Raw genomic sequence first — 18119 nt, 5'->3', positions numbered from 1 at the left:
ATGTCTCTCTCCTGACTGTGTGAGGGGCAGTACTGAGGGGACAGACGTTCATTATGGGGCACATTCTTAAAGCTTTACTTCTTCTTCCTATTTTTTTCCTGACATTTGCTGTTTTATACTCTCTGGCAACCAGCTGAGCTCCACCGATGCTGACTTGCAGAGCCCATAAAGATACTAAGGAAATATTTTTCCTAGCAACAAGCGGCACACGAAAACACGAAGAAACGCTTCCCCTGCTCATATTTCCCTTCAGTATTTTCGGTCATCTGGTGCTGAGATAAGAGCTGTGCGGTGAAACCTGCTGCTAGCTTGTGTTTCGCAAGGCAATCTGGAATAGAGGAACACGTAAAAACTTTGCGCCTGTCGTTAACTAGCGCAGAGGCCCGTCTGAAATCACGGTGGCGCGGTGCCGAGCGGGCTTGCTGCCCGCCATGCCACCTGGCCTCGATGCTGCTGGGTCATTCCCATGCTGCTCAACATCGACCTGGTGCTGAGGTACCCTCAAGTGGCTCTTCAGCCAGTGAAGACAAAGAGGTGTATGGCATCACCTTAAGATGGCAGCCGCATCCAGGCCCGGTAGTACAGTGGATAAACAAAATGATGCCACCTGAGGCAGGTCTCTTGCGAGCGCTGCCTGAGGCACCTGTTCCCACTGACCCCAGCTCAGGTGAGGCTGTTAGACGTTGCCCTAATGAAAATGCAACAATTAACGAGGGCTAAAGGCGAGCCCTCCCAGGTGTCAGGGATGGGCAGCCCCACCCCCAGAAGGCCACGAGTGGGAGCCCTCGCTGCTGTTAGGTTGCATAGGCGGGAACTCTGCCAGTGCCTTTCTGAGGTAAGTGGAGGAGGGATGATGGCGGCCTGTGCTTGCAGGGCTCCCAAGGAGGCCCCTGCTGGGACCCCCCTGGCTGATGGACAGGCGTCCACCAGGCACCACGGCCTGGGGCCCCCGGGGAGTCCCGGCCACAGCAGGTGCCCAGCACAAGGGTATGTGCCATGGCGTGCTGCTCGATGGCCGTGCTCCTGAGGCATTTCTCCTGGCTGGGCCTGGGTAGGCAGAGGGACGGCCGGGGCTGAGAGGCGAGAGGAAGCGGTTGGCAGTAGACAAGTGGGGCCTGGTTGTGGCCCTCTCAACTGAATGTGGTGACTGAAAGCAGGTTTGAGTCCCAGAGCAAACATGTGAAGCATGGACACCATTTCCTTTCCCTTTATGTCTTCAAAAACCTGAGAGGGAAACTGTGGATGGTGCTTCATCCTGACACGGCAGTATGTTCTATTTTCTGCCTGCTAGTGGGACAGAGCTAAAGTGTTAACGTTATTTTAACTAAAGTGTAGTTTTCTGGGATTGAATTATTAGCCATGTGGGGGCAACGACTGGTACTTGTGTCTGCTTGTGAGTAACTCCCCCTTCTTTTCTGTCCTTGGTCAGCCATGCTGAAACAGCGTTCGCAGATGTGAGGGCAGTGGCTGCGGCAGAAAGGCTTTGTCAACACCAGCAAATCACTGTTTCTGCCTCTGCAAGGTCAGCTTCTGAAGGCAACATGTCTGAGACCACGGCTCCGCAACCGGTGAGGAACATGAATTGTCAGGAAACGTTTAGAAATTACACAGTGTTAGTGGGTAGAGTGAAAGCATTCTCATGGTAGAGCCAACCTCTGAATTTAAGGCCAGCCTTGCACCCATAGGGTCAATATTTTGTGAGTAACTTCAGTGGGGTTAGGATGAAGCCCAGGAGGTTCTTACTCATCACTTGATGGATTACTGACACGAAGAACATCTGCAGAACATGTTCCTGTGTCATCAGTGTATTTCCTGAATTTGTCCTGTAGTATTTTAGAAGAATTTATCCTTTGGAAAAGCTCGATATAACAAACTGAAAAGCTTTGTCTGCAGCAGAACACTTACTTCTGTAGTTGTTTAGAAATAGTTTGCATAAAGATAGGAGCAGTTTTGTAAAACTGGTTTGAAAGCTGCATGTAGGCAGCAGAATACACACTCGAGGCAGACATACATGTCCCAAGATAAGAAACTATCCTGCAGGCTTAAAGTGGAGGTCAAAATCTTATATTTTACCTGAATGTATATCTATGTTACAATATGATTCTTACAAACTCTGCTTAGTACTTCCATGGTTCCTGTGTGTCAAGCTGGAGCTGTTTTTTTTGCAGTGAAACTGCAAATAGTCGCCAATTACGATGATTTAGCAAACTTTACAAGAAAACTGAATTCTGAAGGATAAAGTTTTAAAAATAATCCCTCAGGGTTTTTTTTAGCTGAACTTGAACTCTTAACAGGTTTCAGATTTGCCAGTCACTCGTTATAATTTATCCGGGAATTGTATTACAGTGAACATCCTAACATGTAGGGACCAGATAGAAGACCTAAAGACTCTATTGTGTGAGGAAGGCTGTATTTTCTGTTTTATCCTTCACTTTGGAGAGGAAAACAATGTGAGGAAATGGTGTGTTGATCAGTACGTTGTACACATCATGTTCTATAGAATGAGAGATACAGGGTGATTGCCTTCTAGCAATTCAAATAATGTACTATGTGTACATTGGTAAGGTACGTACCCTGCTCCATACAGTGCTTAATGGCTTTTTATTATTTATTTTCTGAGCTGTTGGTGAAAGATTCTAAATATAAGTCAGAGTAAATTCAAAAGCATGTATTTATTTCAAGATAGAAGTGGAAACATCCCCTCTTTGCAGCTAATAATAGGATCGACATTGTTAAACAATTAAATTGAAAAATATTAATAATAGGTACTTCATGCATGTTAAACAAAACTTCAATAAGCGCTCTGTTTTATTGTTTAACTGTATGTATGAGTCATAAGGAAAGTGTTAATGTTCAGGATCGGATATGAATCATGTATTTGTGAACAATCTTCCAAGGCCAGCACTGAAGCCCCAAACACATTTGTTCTTTGTAGTTAGTCAGCTCTGCACTTGGAAACTGAAAGTGTAATCTAAGTGAGAGTTTGTTTATTAACTAGCGGATGCTGTGCATCTATCTTACACAGATTGAAAATGGGGGGTGAAAAATAAGGAAAAAAGCTGGTAATGCATGGAGCTCTGTGTCCCTGGGGTGCAAATCACAAAAGGAACCTGAGCAGCAGTAGCACTAGCCATTAAATGCTGAAAGCATTCTGTGACTTTAAAAGGAAATCCCATATTCATGAAGGGAATCCATATGGCACCCTATTTGTGAGGAGAGGTGCCCCATTCTCTTAAAAGCTGACTTGCAGCATTTATTGTTTTGACTGCTTTAGCATTAGGGTGAGAGAATTCACTTCAAGGGGAACAAACAAACCAAGTGAAATGCACAGGAGTAATTGGGTGTTATTATATATTGTATTGATTTGCATTACAGATAGAAAATTGGAATTACTGAACGACAAGCTCTTTGTGCTGGCTGTATTTGGGTGTGCTAAAGAAATCAGGTTCTTTGTAGAAAGTAGTCTCACCTGGTAATTATTTCCAATCATTGGTAGTAAGTATGTTCCTAATTGTCTCCTCTGGAAAGGCATAGAGTGAAAGGAAGGTTGAGTTGCCTGTTCTGGAGGAAGACAGAGGTAATTACCAGAACTCATGCCCAGCCTTTTAGGCTAAGAAAAGTTTCTGAGTGCTAGCTGTGGTTTAGGGGAGACCTCTGGAAATCTAGTTCAGCCTCTGATACTGCCTGACCTTGAAAAAACTGTTTTTCTTGTCTGTTTTCCCAACTGTGAAATGGATCCTGAAAAGCGTTTGGTCAAGCTGCCTATAGAACAATGCACAATCCCTCCTTTACTCAGCAAATCGCTATTGAATTTTAGTTATGCTGGGAGGGTATGATTTATGCCATTATGGCATACAGCATGGAACTGCTTTGGGATATCAGCGTGGCTTTTGCAAAGGTATGTGTTTGTTTATCTAGCTCTGTGTTAGCATTCTCATCATTTTAAAATATACTTAACTTTTAGCAATAACAAAAGTTTTCATGTTTCTGTGCATCTGAGGCTAATGTAACGTTACCAGTCTAATCTTGCAAGATCATAGAAATCTCAGTATTAATGATAGTATTAAAAAGAAGCAAAAAGTAGTTTAAACAGCTTGGCAAGGCTTTGCCTGAGCCTGCATTTGAATGGAGAATTCCTGGTCCTATACTCCTACCAATAAACCTCACTTGCTTACAGATAAGAAATGACATATATTCGCAAAATGTGTTCATACACAAACTGTTCTGCTTGAGAGCCTGAATAACTGGTTTTGCCACACACTGAAATACGACTTGTGCTCTCAGGTGACAGGATGCTTGGAGTCACAGCTGGCACACTCCCGGCCTTTTTTGGAGGCTACTGCAGCCACTTCCACGTTGCCCCATGGCTTGGGACTCGCCTTTAAAATTTTGTGGAGAGAAGTGTGGGGTTTTTGACTTTTAACTTTAGAGGAGGTAATAGTTAGTGTGCTACTCAAAGGAGATTTAATTGGAGTGAGATTTGGTGGTGGCTGACCAAGTAGAAACACATCTAAAGTACAAATCAATAGTGATTTTACATGTAAACTTCATTTCCCAGCAACTTCCGAGTCTGTCCAGTTCCTCAAATATAAAATTTTCTTTCTAATGTGTTAACATTCACATGTTTAAAGCCAAGCAGTTGCACAAGGTTTACAATAACAGTGCCAAATATATAAAGAATTAAAAGCCGTTCATTTTGCTTTTTTGGTCTGTATCAATGTTCTGATTAAACAGCTGTGTCTCTTTTGAGTGGGGTCAGACCTAACTATCACTGCTACTTTCTTCTGTTGCAGAAACATAAATTGACATTTGATTAGGAATTCTTCCTCCCTCAGCCTGTGTTGATTTCTTTGTATTTCTAAGTGGTATGCCCCATCTGCTCTGTTTAAGCAGAAGTAGGGAACTTCTACTTTTAAAATAAAAGCAAATAAACCCCTTTGCGCATTATCGAATTTAGCTTTTTTTAATTTTGTGATACCGTATAGGTCTCATCTTCCTTGTGCAATTTCAGTTAGAGTACAAGTAGAACTGTACAAACCAATGGCCTGTTGTTGCTTTATAGCAAAGTACTTTATGGAGGCTGAAATAAAAATTTTGCATTGAAATGTATTGGAATTTAAACATCCTACTGCAGACACTTGGATCAGTCTGTCTTGCGGTTCTGACAACATTTATTTTATTGCTTGGTATCAAACAGTGTCTCTGAATGACAATATCAATGGATGTATCTGTATTTATGTCTCCAACTAAGAACTTGCAGTTATGTGCGGTAGCAAAGATCAGGAAGATGCGTTCAAAGAGCACTTCCATTGCAACCTAGTGTGAGCTGATACCTCTTTCTCTCTCACTTTTATGTTTGATACTGTCTGGCGTGAGAACTGCCCAAAATAAAGGGACCTCCCTGCAGTGCGGAGCTGTTTGAGTTACTCTTAATGCCTATCCTTGTTATTGATGGTGAAGCATGCCCAGAAAAAGGGATGGAGCTGATGCACTATTGTTCTGTTGGTGTTGTAGTTTAACTCTGTTAGCCTGGAGGAGTTTAAAGATGTGTTACAACCTTTCCTGCTATATCTCTTCTGGCTAATGCTGTGCAGTCCATATCCATAATTTAGGATGCAGCCTAGCGATTTTCCTTATTTGTAGCTTTAGCAGTAGGTCAGATTTATTGAGTTTTTTTCTCATTAGAAGGTTAAGTTTGTCTACCATTTCTTGTCTACAAAGAGTCTTTCTGACTTCTGCCTGCCTTCAGCAGGGTCAGCTAGCAAAGCTTGCCGCCTTCTCAAGGTTGCAAATTTAAATTTTGCTGCCATACATTGTCTGCGGGTTAAATAATGACTGTGCTGAGCTGATTAACAGAGAACATTCAGTTTCCTTATTGCTGATGAAAGGGCTGGAGTACGTGTCCAAATCCCATTAGTGGAAATCTAGTCACTGCTGAACTATGCAAGATTTTCAGAACTCATGTAGTAAAAATGTACAAATATGAGGTATAAAAGAGGAAAAAAGAACTAATTTTATGAGCTGTTTCTGCACTATTGCAGCGTATTTTTTTTTTTTAGAAGGCCATAATCTTTGCTAGTACAGGGTCAAATAATTGTTACTTAATATTTTGCAGTTTGAAGGCACATGCGCAGTATCTATATAACATAGTAGTTACACATCTTACCTTAAAAGCCTCCAGACTCTTACAACCAATATACCTGCAAAAAACCAGACCAGCCGCCAAGCTCTCAGTGATGGGACTATGAATGGAGGCGAACTAAAAATGGTCCCTTCTGAGCTGCACTTTTTAGATGCTTGTATTTAGTGGTGCTCACCTGCTTATAGGAGTTGTTGGGCGGCTGACTTTATCAGACCCTGTGATGCTGAGAGAACAGAACAAGCTGTTCTTTTTTTCTCCTTTACCTATTGAAAGATCCCATGTGGATAATTTATTCAGTCCCAAAGGAGTGCTGAGCCCTTGTGCTTCACGTTGGTTATCTGGGAAGAGGAGGAAGGATTGTCCTGTTGTGAATGTTCTTAAGGCTGCTTCAGCCAGTTTATAACATCTTCATTGCTGTATCAAGACCTCGGGATTGGGGCCCTAGATTAGAAATGTGTGGGGTTTTGTCCCAAAATACAAATGTTACTGTTAAATGTAATTATTAGGGGATATTTAATATTCGGTTACAAAGAAACTAGTTGAATTCCCTTAGTCTGAGAAAAAAATAATAGAGGACATAATTAGGTATAGATTAGCAGCAATGGAAAAGATACTTGGTTGAGTTTAAGCTTTTGTATGCTGTTCTCAGTATACAGTAAGGAAAAAATGCACATCAGAGGCATTTATTGTTTTGTGAAGTTAAAAGCTATCCACAATGTGCTGATTACAAAGTCCACTTTACTGAATAAGTATTGGCAATGGCTTGTAGGTATGAAAATAAGTATGTTAATAACTCCATATTCTACTTTTTCACATGACCTTTATTCTGATGGTAAATTTTACAGATCACATTCATTTGCTAAATAAACTTCTTCACAGAAATAAGAATATGATAACTTTCACTCTTACGTGACTGAATTGCTACTGTGGTCTAGTACGGCAGCTTCAAGAGTTGTGTATTGTAGACCAATGGCTCTTTCAGAAAGCATTTTATTCTGCAGCAAGAGATGTACAATAGGAGAAAACAATGCATCCACCAAAAGTTACTGCTCTGTCTATCAAATAGAGAGTGTGGGGCAAAAGACAGACCAGAAGGGAGATTTTGTACAACTCCTTTGTTCCATGAGGAGTCTTCCTCAACAATGGGAGTGTTTCAGTCAGCCTGTAAACAGTGACAACAGTGACAACATTGAGAAATATGATTAGGGTGGAAAGTTGGTTGTATTTTTCATTCCCCTCCCCGCCAATGCCGATTTTGCTAGCAACAAAAAAAACTAACTGGCATTCAGCCCAAGTATTTTAAATATTGGAATTAACACACTGGATTCACATTCCCATAGTTCCCTGCAGTTGATACCTTTCACTGGGCTATTGATAATAACTGTTTTTTTTTTGGTTCTTCCACTGTAGCAGCTTTGTGGTTTGAGTGGTTGTTTGTATAGTATTATTAACACATATGCCACTAGCCTGTCATTGTGGACAATTATTTCATATTAATGTACATTTATTATCACTCCTTTACAGCTTGCTTGTCAATTTTTAGGTGGGTAAATGTATTATGCTGAATTGCAGAGAAAGGTACTGATACTAGGAAACAGCTCACGGAGGCTTCATAGCTTAGAATAGTTTATAGTGGCAGGTGTAAGAGATAAAAGAAGAGTGTCATATTTACTGGTATATGAGATTCTGGTGAGAGCCATAAAATCTGACCTAGGGCATCAGAACAGAAAGTAAGTTATTTTATCTTTTTTTTTTTTAAGCTTGGTACACCTAACACTGTAATATTTTTGAAGTATGCTTGTCTGCCTTCTGCTTTTATTGTCTTCAGATACGCTCAGTCATAACATTCTTTCCATTAAAACTAGAAACACAAACAAACTGCTGATTACTCTGAGTAGGAAGTAGAAAAAAACCCGTATAAATATTGTGAGAACAGTTCAGAATACATTTGGATCCAAACTGTTCTTTCTTAAACACTGAAATGTCTCTGGATAAGGTTTGTGATAAATTAAGGAATTCAAAACTGTGCCAGGGTAGAGGGTTGAGTTCCAAATTGGAGAACTGGAAGTGTCTGACAGTTGTTCTTAATTAGAGTTGGGAAAATCTGATGTGCTCAGAAAAACCTCAGGTAGTCAAATTCAGGACAACTGTACTGCCTCTGACTGAAATTAGGGCCTTATAATGATAGATTCAGTTCCTGAACAGGAATTCCATTTGTGCTTTCCCAAAATTGAAAGGGATTTTTAACAGATACTCTGGTTTTGACTCATTTCTGTTGGAAAGGGCCCCTTGCAGGATGTGTTGTCTTTGTCCTCTCTGGTTGCACTGGAAAACATTTACAAGCCATAGTTCCTCACATTGGTACTTGAAAATGCAAAGGCCAAACTTTTACTCTGCAAATAATATGTGTCCAGTCCCTTATTACCCAGGTTGAGTAGATGTTGTTTGTCGTAACTCTTCAGAAATTTTTAGGCAGCCAGGCACCTGTACGTTTGAAAGGAGCAGAGCAGATGCCTCTACTTTTTGTGGCTGTTCCATTCAGGTTATTTCCTCATTACACCAAGACTGTGCTGGCTCAAACCTACCATTGTGTTAAACAGAACATGTAATAATCCATTTAAAATATAACACATTTATCGCTTGACTCAGATCAAAGGTGCATGGCTTCAAAGGCTCTAATTAATTTGTGATGATGTAGAATGCTGGCTTTATCTATATAGGTTACAAGCTGATGGCTGGGTGGTTTGTTTTGCTTTTTTAAAACCTGTTGAGTTCAATATTGCAAAACTCTTGTAAGATGTTTCCCATCATTGCTGTTGATCAAAGTGTTAAAATAAATCCAGATTTTCTCATTAGATTCTTTCCTTTTCCCTAGCTAGAAACACTTAGTATATTAATTGTTCTGTTTAGCTACGTCATGGTATTACTGTTTTTCCTTGCTGCCGCAGCCTTCCATCTCCCTCATTTGCTGTCCCAGTTCCCATAGCTTCCTTTCTCTGACTTCACTAGCGCTGCAGTTTGTAAACCCTTTGTGAAGATGCTACAGATGGGAAGTAGGTCTGTTTCTAGTTCAATTTTGGATGTGGAATTCAAGCCATACTTAAAAGTTTGTAAACCATTTAGGTCAAAATGTGAATGTGTGCTGCAGTCCATAGGATAACTTGACCATTACCTTGAACCATGGCTTCTTCAAGGATTTGGACTGAAATTAAACCTGGTTTAATGGTTTGCAAGGCTTCAATCAGTGATTTTGAGATGGTTAGGAACAGTGTGAGCCGGGCCAACTTCCCCTAACACTTAAGAGTAGCAAAACTCTGAGTAGAACTTATTGATTTTATAGAGCTCTGTTTAAATGCAACTAAACCCACTTTGTTCAGGCAGGCAGAGTTAATTATAATGTATCATCATAAGCTGTCTCTATAGATTGTCTATGAATTATATTCCGAAGTACTGTTAACTTAGATTAATAGTAAGGTTATTTCACTTGGGAAAAGGTAGATAGGCGGATGGCATTGAATTGCTGGATTAAAAGTAAGAAAAATAAGAAGCGTAAGAAAGGTTTGAAAGAGTCTTGGGCTGAAGTTAAAACAAGTTATGTGCTAAAACAATAAAAAAGTAAAAATGTAGGTAACAAGTTAGGGTTGTGAAGTAAAGGGGGAAAGGCTGTCTGTAGCCAAACTCAGCCACAGTGTAGCTTCTCTGAAGCCAGTGGATTGGCACCCAATTAAGGCAGGTATAATTTTTATTTTGTAACACAAATATTAGCAAAACAGAGGAATTAGTTGCAGCCAAATCCAGGGCAAACTCCTTTGCTATAAATGACCCTACTTCATTGCAAGAGAAATGCTGAAGGAAGAGGTCATTTGTGGCATTTTGACTCAGTCAACCATGTGCTGCCAGAGAGAACGGTTCTGGGACAGTAGAGGTGTTTCCAGAAAGTAAGGTACCAAGTCTTCAGCTCTACAGTCTAATAATAATTGATAATAAGCTCAGTATTGGGTGTTTTTTATGATCAGCAGCTTAGAAACAACAGTGAGGATAAAGTGAGAATGGAAATACTAATTTCCGTAAATAAAATGTCATTTTTCTACTTGATTTCATACTCCGCTGTTTTCTCAGTGTCAGTGAAACTTCCCTGAATATAAAGGGACAAGCACTATCTCTCCTATTCTTTTTTCCTTATGAGTAGCCAGGACCATATGTTCCACTTGTCTATGATCAATGAACCACCATTTGCTTCAGATTCCCTTGTAAAATTACATATTCATTTAAGTCTTGTGTGTAAAAACTTAAAAGCCCAGTCTTGCAAGCTTGCATGAGCAACTAGTCAAGTGAACGGTCTTGTTTAATTCAGTGGAAATGCTCATGTGCATTTTTTGCGAGATCAGGCACACCAGATGATAAGCTGTGTTTTATTACAGTATACCCTATGCTTTGGCTGGTATAAAACAGTGATGTTTTGCGATTTTTTTTTTTTTTATTTTTTTTTTTTTTTTTCAAAAAACTTCACTGATATTCAGAAATCTGGAAAGCAGATACTGCATAAATAATTCGCTACTTCAGTATAAAGAGAGGGGAAGCAGATTTATTATAATTTTCCTCACCACACATTTAAATTTGGTATGTAGGGTCTTAAAAAGAGCATAAGTGAGAGCCAACTGCCTACAGAGACCTCTTTTCTTTTTTTCGCAGTCTTTTCTTTCAATGCAGCCAAGTCATCTCTTGTAGTAAACTGCTGAGTCAATACATTTAAAAACTTACCAACTGTTTCTTATTTCTATATAGTTAACTGATAAGGACCTGTTTAAGGGTTCCACCCTTCCGTATTTACAGTGTTAAGGCAAACATGGTTATAGGAAGCAATTACATTTAAAATTTACGGTGCGTATTATATGGTATCACAGTATTCTTTTGGCACATTTAATTTAATTTGTGTGTGCGTGCAAATGTAGTGCTAGAAGCTGGAGAGCTGCATTTACGATGATGGATACGGCAGGCTGCTGCCAAGCAGCTTCCTCACAGAACCTTCTCTCAGCCTTTCAATTCACCTAATCCTCAATGCTCCTAGAAATAGGCAAGTCCTTCAGTCCCCTTTGCTGTTTCAAATTCTGGCTGCAGTAAGAAGTTGCTGTTTATTGAAATGAAGAGATAAATCATACCAGAAATGGCACTCCCAGCCAAGGGAAAGAGTTCCTTTCCCCCCTCTATGTATTAGTGTCCCCTTTATCTCTCTGTGGGGAATTTAGGAGATTCTTAGATGACTGCAGAGGAACACGGAGGGGTGCTGTGAGTGCCAGGTGCAGCGCGAGCTCCATGCAGTCATGGGGGAGTTCTGCTGAAATAACAAGAACGAGCATCTGTAAAGTTTATTAAAACTACTCCATAAATGTATGCGATGGAATGGAAATGGTGTTTCTTCCAACAGTTTTTAAAACATTCTGCGGAATTTAATAGATTTTTAGATAGAACCGTCAGCACAAATACATTTAGAGTAAGGTGGTTTTTCTTTTTAGATCAAAACTATAAACCATAATTCAATTGCATATAAAAAGGTCTTTGAAAGCGCTATTTTGGATTCCTAAAATTTGCACGTCAAAGATGAAATAATAAGTATCTTGTGGTTTGGGTGTTTAATTGTAAACAGCCAAGAACCTTCACCCCATCGTGTCTCCTCGTTTCCTACTCTCATGGATGATGTTTGGCCAAAGCCAAAAGACAGTTCTAAATAGCGCTGTTTCCACGCTCCCTCTGTCTCCTCCTTTCAACTTTTGGATAACTTAAGAAAAAGCAGCTGTTGTAAAGGGTGACAAAACTCAAGAACTATCTCTGGGACAGGGCAGGATTAAACAATGTGGAAACAAGCAATTCTGTTTAGGACAAACTGCAAAAGGGAGAACTGGGACCAGAATTATAGTTAGGAAGAAATGTTTTGGTTTTTTTGTTTTTTTTTTTTTTCCCCAATGGATAAAATAGAAGATTGGAATTCAGGTCTTCTGCTGTCTTCTGTCTTCTCATTTTTCTGTCTAATTTCTTCTATCTTCTTACCTTTAAGATAAATATTGCGGCAAATAAACTCATTTATAAAATATGTCCAGGTCATTGGTACTGCAGTTTCTCTTCCTCTTGTTTTAAAACTAAATGGTAGCCAAAGCAAATGCATCTTATGAGGCATGATCTTGCAGTGTATCTTAGGAACAGTCTGAGGAAACCCACCAAATGGAAGCTTCTCAATCCAGATGGGCAAAAAAAGACATAATGTCTGGACTCAGGCTAGACTTGGCCATGACACATGGGCTGAATTCTTCAGCCCTGTCAGGACTGAGGTCTTCAGTGGGTGTTGGTGCAGAACAGGATTTTGGATGATGGCGTATGTCATATCCAAAGCTGAGGCATGAGTGACAATTCAGGCACCAGCAGTAAGGTGACAGCTCAGGTAAGGGTTTCCAAGATTCCCAGTCTGCTCTCATAAATTTGCTCAAGGTCTGCTTGCAGTAATTACTTCTTTCCTGTGCATGACTCTCTTCTTTCCGCTGGATTTCATGGGGAGCTGGTTACTCTGATAACATTTATGGCTTTGAAAATCTCCCTCAACAATATTTATCTGATGTATGATCCATTCCAAGGTCTTTATGAAATTTAACTTGACTGTCTTTAGGGCCTTTGAAAACACTGGATTATAGAAAAGCTAGAAATTATCAATTGTTTTATTGTTAGCTCATTTGCAATTTTTTGCCTGGGCAAAGAGCAGTATGTGTTGCCTGTGGTTTCTGTTTGGAGTAACAACCTTAGGCTGATTTTTAGGGATGTTACAGTAAGAGTCCAGATGTTTCTCAGAATGAGAATGAAATTACATTTGGTTGCCTGTGTCAAAAATACTCTGGTCATCTTATTTTAGTTCATTAAGTATGCTAATGCTTGAAGCTTGGATTGAATTTAGTATCTAAAATTTGGCAGGATTGCAGACTTTCAGGAAGAAAACCCAAGTCATAATTTGGATGTGCTTACTAGGGATTGAAATATGCAAAATGTATTTGGACTCTTCAAGTCCAAAGCTGAATGGGATCTTCCTAGATCTAACTGCAATCCTAGATTGCTGTGTCCCATGTTAAACATGGACAACTGTACAGGGAGATTTTATTTTCTTTGCTCTTAAAGAGTTGTTCCTGCACAATAGGGGAACAAACTGATTGGACTGCAGATGGGACATAGAGACTGGGAATACAGGTGAAAACCAGGATCTGGATGTTAGTTTAATGAATTAGAGTTGCAACTAAGGAAAAGGAGCAATGTTTAGTGGTAGGGTGTTGAAGGCTAAAACAGTTTAGGCGAGAACAATATGATGAGAAACCAATGGGATAGTTGATAAGAAAGGTCTAAGGAAGGATGTGGGCTTGAAGAGAGAAGTAGGATTGCAATAAGAAGCCTGGTATCTGGGAACACTTGGATACAAAAGCTAAAGAGGAGCTAGAAGATGACAGAAAGGGAAACAAGAAAGGGCGTTGTGACTGCAAAGAGAATTGCAGTTTTGCCAGGGTGAGGCTTCTGCATTCCTAAGTAAAAAGACTGGGCATGGATAAGGAGGAGAGGCAGAATGGGAACCGGGCTACAATACCATTGGATGAGCTGATAAGTTTTGCATTGAGGAATGCTCAGCAATTATTCCCTTCATCATGAAGCATCAAGATTTCGTTTTCATGTCTTCGGTTTGCGCTGGGTGTAGTTCTGCAGAGGGATCAAGCCCAGTCTTCCAAAAGCAGCAGGTGTAGGTAGGGACAGCCCTATTGCTGCTGGAACTGCGCTCATCTCTTTGTAACCAAAAGTTTCCCATTCAGCTGCAAATTGCATCTCACTCGAAGAAACTTGCTTTGGCAAGAGAAGGTGATGATTTGTGTAATGGCTCGAGCTTGAAATGGATGAAGGGGGATCTTTCCATTTGGTTAACAATTGTAGGGGATACTCCCAGCGTCTCTGGCTGCTGCTTGCAAATGCAGAATGAAGCTCCAGTGAGCCTGGCTGTTTGTGTGCCACTTCTGAGCTGAATCATCAGCATTAAAAACCACATTCAATGCTTTACTCAGAGCGCGCGTGGTATTTCTATAAGGGAAGTAACAGTCACACTGGGTGGAGGAACCTCCCTGTCTAGCTATGGGGATAGTGAATACAAGGAAATGCTTGCGGTTCTGGACATGATGGCATCGTTTGGTATTTCTCTGCTATTTTTTGCACTGATGCATTTCATTTGGCAGTTGAGAATTTCATAGCAAACACTCTGTAAGATGCAAACACTCTGTTCCAAGGTTTTATGTTTTGGAACGTTAATGGATTATTTCTTTTTTTTTTCCCTCCCTGCTGAATGTTCCTTTTTCTTGTGGAGGTAAAGCTGTATGTGTACTGCATACTGAGGGGGGCTGCTGCCCAACTAAGGCAGGCACACAGATGCTTTTAGTGTTCCTGAGCATCATGAGTGGGCTTTGGGAGCGGCTCACAACCCCTCCTGTCTAAGGCTGGAGTGTGCTTTACTTTCCCCTCTCTCTCTAAACGTTGTGCGACATGCATGTGATTGCCGAAGCGTTTCTTAAGATTCAGATGAGGAAAATCATTATTTATGCTGGTCAGCAGCTACATAGCAGTGGAGAATGGACAGTGTTCTGCTTTACATTCTGCTACAACTGCTGTCTCCTTTTTTTTTCCCCATCCCAGCAGTTTCAGCAGAGGATGAGAAATACGTGATGCCCACAGTCTCTGTTCATATTCTCTCTTTAATGAGACTTTTTGGATCTTTAAGGAATATTTTGTGGGACTCAGTAAGTGTAAGTTCCTGTGTATTGTGATGAGAAGTGCATATTACTCAAATTTTTGTGGGCTTCATTGTATTGGCCTAAACTTTGACCCTGTACCACTGTGACCTAGCTTCCTGGCAACTTCTGAATCGAGGCCCTTTCATCCCAGCTGTGTGATAGAACCCAAGCAGGAGCGTGGAGTAAATGTGGTTTCTTATTCATGAATTAAGCCTTAAATGAATTGAGCAACACTGGTGTATTGTAAAAGGCAAGGAAAATTGAAAAAGTCTTTTTAGAGGACCACTGCTGAAGGTGTTTGGATTGAGGCAAAATAACTTGGAGGAGTTACAGCTGGGTGGATCAATTTATTATTTCTTCAGATTTTTAAGGCCTGCTTTCACTCATTAATAAATTCTAGTCCCCTATCTATACCTATCTAATTTTGAAGAAAAATAAAAATGATCTGTGGCATAATTCTCCTTGCTTAAGTCTTTGTTGATGAAAGGAGTGCTTACATGCAACTTAAATAATGAAAGCTTCCACTGTGCACTATTTATATTCCCTCTTGTCTATACTTATGCTTTCATGAAAATGAAACTTGACTGAATATACTTTTCATTTCCTCTTCAATATTTCGTTAATGCACAACCACAGTTTATTGAATTTTGCACAGAACAAAATGCAGCCCTGTAACGAAATTAGTCTCTTTTGAATGTGAAATATTAAGATATAATCCCTTTTGCTTTCTGTGTCACTGAGTCTGAGAACAGACAGTAAATTTGACTTTTAAAATATTTCTGTGAAGTCTGAGAAATCCTCAATTTATCTTTCAGAAATAATCAACAGCCGCCATTGTTCTCGCTGACTTCAGTAGAAATTTTGGAGTGTCTGTTGCTTAGGAAAACCAGGTCTCTCTCATGAGAGAGATATTTATTTAAAATAGAGTGGTATTCTGTAGCTCACGCATAAGCTGGAGAAACCTTCGATAGTTAAGAGACAAGTGGAAATACAACAGCAAATGAACATCAGTAGTCATTCATGTGCCTGTTGCTGGTTTGTAAGCGCCACACATCACTGCGTGGCTGGAATGCCTTCAAACACGGCTTGTCTCCAGCATTTTGGGTTGGTCTTGGTTACTGCTCTGCTGCTAAGAGCTATTAAAATGCTAGCCAATATTTGAATTAAACCCAGCCTGTCTGTTCCAGGTAACTAATGTTCTCGTCACAGACTTACCGTCACATTTTCAATTGATTTTAAGCTGCATCTGATATGCGCACTTGAATAAACAGGACCTCCTTCCCACCTCCCAATGAACTTCTGTGCACTGGAATGGGTCATTTTTAATTCGTCTGTGGTTTTAAATGTGTTGGTTTAAATTTATGTAGATAAGACGTGTACTTACATGTTCAAGAAGGCTGTGGATGTATTTCAGTTACTGTTTCAGCACTGGCAAATGGATACCTCTTAAAAAATATATAAACCCCCCACTTGTAGGTAGTAATTTTGTATGTTGATCAATGGGTCCTGTATGTGTGGATCTGTGGTACTTCCACAGGCAAGTGAATGAAGTGAATGCAGGGGTAAGACTAGATGGTCTCGAGGTCCCTTCCAACCTAAACGATCCTGTGACAGCAGGAGTTGCTGAAGTGCATGCATAGCACTACTGGGACACAAGCTGTTTCCAAAGCGGTACAGGAAACTCTGCCTTTTGCCTTTTTCAAAGCTAAGATGGGGAACAGCCGATTGGAGAGCAAATGGCACCCCAACAGCCAACCACCCCCTCCTGCGCATGGCCTGCAGAGAGCGTGGAGCTGCCATGGCTGTGCCTGGCTCTGCGTGGGCAGAGGTGGCAGAGCTGGGGTGCTCTCCCATGTGCCTGGGGCCTGGTGCTCACGAGGGGCCGGCTGCTGTGCCGGTGGGACAGGGCAGTTGTTTCTCTCCAACAGGACTCTGTGCAGGCCGAGCACGGCCCCTGCACTTGCGCTGCTCTACCTGACTTCTCTCCTCTCTGAATACATCGAAACCTACATATGCAAACGTGAGGTCAGTGTACTCATGCAGGGAGGCTTTGGCTTTAGGGTTTAACTGCTGAGGAGCTTTAATCAAAATGTCTTCTCTCTTTTCAACTGTTTGCTGTTTTATAACAAATAGTTAGATAATGTGAGAATTCTTCTCTTGGTTCAGTGTCTCAACGGAGTTACTGATGCAATACCCTGGGGAACCCTGAGTTTAAAATACACTATTGCTGTCATTATAGCCTTATATTCCATGTATTTTCACACTGTTCTCAATCCATGCCTTTCCAGCCATTAATGCCACACAAAGCTTTCCCTTGGGAAAGTGAGCAGAAGCAGCCTGTAGTTGACATTAGGGACCTCTGGGGAGAAAAACAGAGAAATGGAAACTGACTGTGGCATGAACAATTTCTTGACGAAAAGGATATCTTGTGGAAAGTGGATTATTTTTTTTTCACAAGCAGACTTTCCCCTCTATTGCTACTGCTGTAGCAAATCTATTTGTTAGTGGTAGAAAGAAAATTTGGTTTAATTCACACAGAACTGACTCTCAGAGCTTCACAGGCCTTACTGCGGCTTTTGCTTTTGCCAAGACACAAACATCTAAAGATTTGACTTCGTGAAAACAGATGATGGTAATAAACCAATCAAATTCATTATATTGACAGCAATAACTCTTCGAAGTGGACTTTGAAGGGACTATTATTTTACCAGGAATTAATCCCACCTGCATCACCTTTACTTCTATTAAGCAATGTATCTTTGTCTTTGCCTGCATGTACACTGGTCACTTCACTTGGTGGTAATCATACATATGTACAGGGAAGGAATGTTTCCTGTGCGGTTTATTTCAATAAACTATTGTGTATCAGAATAGATGCCTGCATTCCATTGCAATTTAGTTTTCAGCAGTTTGTCCTAAGAAAAATAGAAGATGAAATAACGGAAATATCTAACTTCCATGTATCAGGAAATCATATGTAAAAGTGTTGTTATTGCTGGCTTAGCCCAATCTGCTGTTAGCCCTGAATCCTTGTTAGTGACCTGATGAGACCGGATTTCATCCCGTCTACCTGCTGGGTGGAAATGCATGTCACAGCAGCAAAAGCATCTGCTTCCTCTAGTTCAAAGCTTTGGCAGTGGTGTGTTTGATTCTTAAATTGGTCTTAGAAGTTGTTTGGC

General features: G+C 40.6%; 1 long non-coding RNA gene across 1 annotated transcript in view; it reads left to right on the top strand.

The window, feature by feature from the left end:
• Positions 1-1436: 1436 nt before the first annotated feature.
• Positions 1437-18119, top strand: part of LOC127017176 (uncharacterized) — a 216893-nt gene continuing 200210 nt past the window's right edge. The window contains exon 1 of the long non-coding RNA XR_007766546.1: positions 1437-1568. This is a non-coding gene — a long non-coding RNA (uncharacterized LOC127017176). The remainder of the gene's footprint in view (positions 1569-18119) is intronic.

This window comes from Gymnogyps californianus, chromosome 5 (assembly GCF_018139145.2).
Source record: "Gymnogyps californianus isolate 813 chromosome 5, ASM1813914v2, whole genome shotgun sequence".
NCBI lineage: Eukaryota > Metazoa > Chordata > Aves > Accipitriformes > Cathartidae > Gymnogyps > Gymnogyps californianus.
This window is presented reverse-complemented; position numbering and strand designations above follow the sequence as displayed.